Source organism: Rhodnius prolixus, unplaced genomic scaffold, assembly GCF_049639745.1.
Source record: "Rhodnius prolixus isolate KJV_2025 unplaced genomic scaffold, Rpr scaffold_6, whole genome shotgun sequence".
Taxonomy (NCBI): domain Eukaryota; kingdom Metazoa; phylum Arthropoda; class Insecta; order Hemiptera; family Reduviidae; genus Rhodnius; species Rhodnius prolixus.
In genome coordinates, this window is record NW_027411634.1 from 36664682 (window position 1) to 36670222 (window position 5541).

Consider the following 5541-nt stretch of genomic DNA (forward strand, 5'->3'; position numbering starts at 1 on the left):
ATGGCTTCAAACAGTTAAAAAACTACATTCTCATGCTTTCTAGCGGCTATAGCTTAAACTAATGTGTTACTATAGTTCAACTGATTGCCGCTAGAATGCATGGGCATGCTACTTTCTGTTATTTTTCATAGACAAATTTTATTTTTCCAATTTTTTTCCTTTATTTACAAATTATGACCAAATGTTTTATGGTTGTGTTTATGTTTATAGAAGTGGTATTAGATTAGTGTTATAAATTATTTATTCTATTTTAATACAGTGCAATTGTAACTGATTCATAATGAAATCATTTTGATGCACAAGTTTCCAAACTTTATTTTAGAGTAATTTGATGACACAGTTTTGCAGCAGTGCTCCGGTATTGACTTTTCAATCTGAAAAATAATTATTCGATGAAATAATTTTTTTTTTGGCGTTCCTTTTTGCTACAATGAGCGCGATGGCGCTATAAGTTACAGTGATGACAGAGTAACAAATGAAGCAAACGAGTGGAGAAGTTACCCAGTGGTAACACTCCAAAACATTAGGCTGTTAGTCGCTCTCTTCACTTGAGAGGAGATCACGAGGGCTCTGTCTCTTAAGGCGTCTTGTCGGGTTGTCAGGAAGAGTTATTGAAGAAAGATATTTATATAGAGGATTTATATGAGTTTGCAGGTAGATGTGAAGCTTGCTGTATCTTGTTTTAGCAAGTTGCGTGACAAAAGGAATTTTAATGTCACTGTGTATAGTTAGGTCGGAGACATAAAATGGAGCGTTTTCAATAGTTCGAAGTATTTTAGATTGAAGGGACTGAATCCTTAGGAGATTTGAGCGTTTAGTTGAACCCTTCAGTTATATTCCATACGCCCAGATGGGTTTTAAAAAAGTAGTATAAATTAATCTTTTTGTCCAGAGAGAGTTTTGATCTATCGTCTATGAGTCTTTTAAGTAGTCGATAGCGTCTGTTCGGTTCTGTTCTTTTTAGTCTAGTGTGGGGGTTCCAAAAAGTCTTCGGTCTAAGTAAAGTCCAAGGTAGCGGGCAACCTCAGAAGGTAAAAATGATTTGGGTGAGGGAGATAGAGGAAGAGGTGGTTATTTCATTTATGTAGATGCATTGTTTACTATAATACTACAATAAAAAATTGTGCGGCCCTGTTTAAGATGCATTTTTGCTGTAACATAAATGAAATTAATTGAAGATTAAAGTTCTTTAATGAATAATGTACATATTACAGGAATAAAGCATTGTTAAATATTACTGAGAATAAATTGTTGTATCTTAATTCACCCTTACGTTTAAATTACAGCAATCATAGCATTTTTCAAGCAGTTTGAGTTTATTTCAACCTCAAAAAACCGTTTTGCAATCAGTTTACTAGAAAAAGGTATGGTTTATATCAAAAAGATTTATTATTACTGAAAAAAGCTATAGTAATTAATGTAATACGATTTTCTATCAAAATAAATCAAGAATACTGAACAAGTGTTGACGTCTACAGTTGAATATATTTTTTATAATCCCAAATAATTTTATTATAAAAATGAAAATTAATTAGATTTCTAAGCATACACATGATTTCATTGACAATCTTGTTGACTGGTTTGAAAAAAAACAATATCACTCCTGTAATTTCTTAAGATTAGCTTTTTTTAATAAGTTTTATTTCAATAAATTCAAAAATGATAAGCCCAACTAAAAAAGTTTTATTTAATTGAAAATTAGTATACTATTTACTTGTTATTTATTTATTCTGTTTGTGGTCTTGTTTGCACATTATTCAATATTTTTTATGAAGGCTGGAAAAAACCAAAATGTTGGTATACTCAGCTACAGTTGGCTTCTAATACCTCAATTTACATTATTTTTGTGGAAAAACCGGCACTATTTTTTCAATATTTAATTGAGTTGAGGAATATCGCAGGCTCTTTCACTTCTCTCTTCTCCATGACTGCCTCAAGGTAAGAGTGACTCTCTTCCACAACTTTCTACTTCGCAGCTTCAATGATAACTTGACCGATGCATACTGGCTTTTCCTTCCTAGAACAATACAATGGTATCTGAATCTTACTTCGTTAAGTGTTGTGCGCTTATTGTGGTGTATTTAGTCGTGTAGTGGTGATAGTGTTTGTGTGAATAAATAAGAACTAATGAAGACAATATGGAGTCTCTCTGTATCCTATATTTTTATTTTATCACCACTAATGAATTTTTAAATGCTTCGTAGCGCATTATAGCTAAAATAGTTTTGGAGCTAAAGGGAAATGTGCTGCCAGTCCCTTCAGGAACTTGTGTCTATTTCTGCTGCATCTAAAGATGAGATAAGATTTCCAATAATGCCTCAATATTACCGTAGAAACTGTAGCTATCTGGAAGGTGGTAATTCTAAACAGTAATTCTACTTAGTGATTCTAAAACTTAGTGAACTAAAACGCTAGTACGTAAACTTTCTCATTAACTATTATACCAGCATGCCCTTTCAGCCACACCAGATGCAACCTATACATTCTCTTTCGCGTTTACCAAAAGAGTTGCTATTTCTGTATTTATGGGATCTAACACATCACAAGGACGTTTTACGTTTTGGTGTGCAGTTTTAGAATCACTAAGAAGAATTGCTGTGCAGAATTACCACCTTCCAGATCGCTACAGTTTTTACGGTAATTGCCTTAACAGACTTTTTAAGAAAGTATCAACATACCTACAACTTCCCGCCAGCAGATAAGGTGGCATATTTCAGCGAATATGTAGCTGGTAGTTTTCAAATTTCAAGTAGTGTATTGGGAAACCATATACTTAACTAAAGAGGATTTCATTTTCCGCCTTTCTCCAACAATTGAATTGGATCCATCTAAAAAAAAGAAAGCACCACTTTAATGATTTTCAACGAAATCTCTGAGGTAAAATGAAGTGAAAGAGAAAAAAGGAAACTGTTCTACATTTCTCGAAAGTTTTGGAAATTTGCTTTTGTCACTTCGGTTTTGAACAAATTTATAAAAAATTCGAGTAAAATTTAAATTGATATTAGTTGTTACTTACTTGATAAAACGTACCTTCTCTGAGGTAGATATTTGAAATTTCTCTTGTACATGCCACAAGAACTCTCACTTTTAATCATAAAGTAATTATTCTTTAGGAAAGGTTCAGAAATAAACTATTTTCAGTTGATTTTCTTCAGTACTATTTCCTAGTTATCTAAAGTAAGCTGAATCCCCTTGAAAAATATGAAACAACAATCACAACTTTTCAGTTGTTAAAAGTTGGGATCACTAATTATTTATATAGAGCATTAACTTTCTTACTATGCACATTTATATTTTCAAAATTAAAAGTAAAAACAAAGAAACTAAAGAATTACCTTGTGTCTGAAAGTTGGAGAATAGTACTTTTACTGAACTCTGATCTTTATCATACACTCATAAAGTATTTCTAAAACTTATTGTGTCCTAGTAGTTTTTAGGAAAATTATGGCCGTAATAGAAAGATGTTATTTCTTTTTTAAGGAGCAGATAAAATCAAAACAAAAAAAAAAGCAGTACTTTGACTAAACTTTAGCCTAGAAATTGATTAAAATTCACTTTTTTCTTACTAAATAACATTTAAAAAAAAGCCTATAGTTAAAGAGCTATAACTTTGTTTAAAATATATATTAAATGAATAAAAAAAATTGTTAAAAATAAACATTTTATAGTTAAATATTTGAAACAAAATTGATAATATGAAAAAAGAAATATAAACATATTAGAGCTCCTGTGCTGGTTTGTATCCTAATCCAAATCTTGAAATTTTAACATTATTTGGTTGCAAAATGAATTTTTTCAATAATCAGAACGCTCTGGTGGCGATTTATGTAAACCTTTAACAATAACCTTCTATTTTGATAATGTTCAGTTGGTTATTTTACCCCACAGGGGGTATTATTTGAGTTGTAGTTTTATTTTTATTTCTAATATAGGAAGATGGGAAACAGACTTTATTTCAATCTCATACGTCAGGCGGATATTTTGGTGGTTAAAAACTGCGACACTGAAGAATCTGTAAAACTTAAAAAATGGTATTTAAATATTACGTAATTATAATTAATATTAAATAATAATAATATAATTTAAAGTTACTATTAATATTTTTCTTTTCGCCAGATAGGTGAGTGAATATCGGAGACAAATCCATTTCCTCTAAAAAACCTGTAGATTTTAATTTGATTTTTTAACTTCAGTGTCAGTTTATCTGGGCATACATATTTTAACTTGGCACAGCCTTCACTGGGTGGAATTTATTTTTTCGGAGGTTCTGAGTAAGGAGCAACTATTGGCTTTTTATAATATGTTTGCGATAACATACCCTTAGGACTTTAAGACCTGAGGAGGAGAACGCAAAAAAATACTGGTGAAAAAATTCAATGTTATTTCAATGATAGGAGAACTCACTTAGGGGACCTAGAAAAAGAGTATTGAGGGACCTAGGTGTGAGGTTCCTGTTGAACTCCTTAGAAAAAATTGTCCAGGTATTCATTTCTTCACTATTCTTATGAATGGAAATCAGATGTTTAGTTAATGGATATAAATAATATGATGTTACAATTGGTCTTTAGGTCTTGAAATATATGAGCTTTTCGGCCTAGGTTGGAAAAGTCCTTAAACTATTTTAATTTTTTTCTATTTCTGTTAAGTATCATTCATCTTTTGATTGTGTTTCTTTTGTACTTAACTTAAGAAGTTTACAGAAACTCATCCAGAAGCTTCTAATAAAGGGCACCAACGGAACGAGAAAAAAAAATACTATTTATAAAAAATATCTGCCCATTTTATGTGAATCCTTAAGTTTTGAAATTATCATTTCAGAGGGTCCCTCCTTGTGGTGTCTAACTATTGATGTGCGGAAGGGATGATGACGAACCGACTTTACTCCAGTGTGGTCTTTCAGGTGCATATTTAGCTTGGAATTTTATAATGGAAAAATATTTCCTGAGAGAAGGTTTGTTTTATTACTATTATTATTATTTGTGCTGTTGGCAAATGTTATTCAGCATTGCTTAATCACTTACTTGTTTGGGTTTTTTTGATGTTAGGTAGATGGGTTTACGGAGTTGATGTAAAAGCCAAATACCCTCTTTGCACTCAATTAATTTATGGAGAAAGGATGCCTGCCTTTCAACTAGTGCAAAGAAAGGCAAAAGTTGTGCATTTCTATGTTCAAGCAGGGTAAGCAGGAAGAATATATTTAAATCATTAAAGTTGTTTTAGAATATTCACTAGTGAGAATCATTCATCGCAAAATTCCTTGATCAATAAATTAAATTGCTTCTTCATCTTTAAGTCTAAATATTTTATGTGGTGCCACTAATCTCTAATAAGTAAAATTAAATGATTTTAAGAGAAATTGTTTAGATTACGGAATGACGTTGCGCCACTTATTGACTGAGGAGAATGCAAAGAGAACTTCTTGGAAAATTCTAAGATATTACAAAATTAGGAGGATTCTTCTGCGGTCCTAGAAGTCTTGTGATGACTGTTTTGGATGCTGTTGCTTGTTATAATGACCTCTTCTTATAATCTGGTAATATA

General features: G+C 31.4%; 1 long non-coding RNA gene across 2 annotated transcripts; it reads right to left on the reverse strand.

Annotated features, from left to right (window-relative positions):
- Window positions 1–1144: 1144 nt before the first annotated feature.
- LOC141461090 (uncharacterized) lies at window positions 1145–3854 on the reverse strand. Of its 2 annotated transcripts, none has more exons than XR_012462603.1 (4): window positions 3336–3854; window positions 3031–3191; window positions 2679–2828; window positions 1145–2017 (listed from the first exon to the last, which is right to left on the reverse strand). It is a non-coding gene; the product is annotated as an uncharacterized lncRNA (long non-coding RNA). The 2 variants fall into 2 exon arrangements; XR_012462602.1 differs by having other exon boundaries at window positions 1146–2017; window positions 3017–3191.
- Window positions 3855–5541: the final 1687 nt, after the last annotated feature.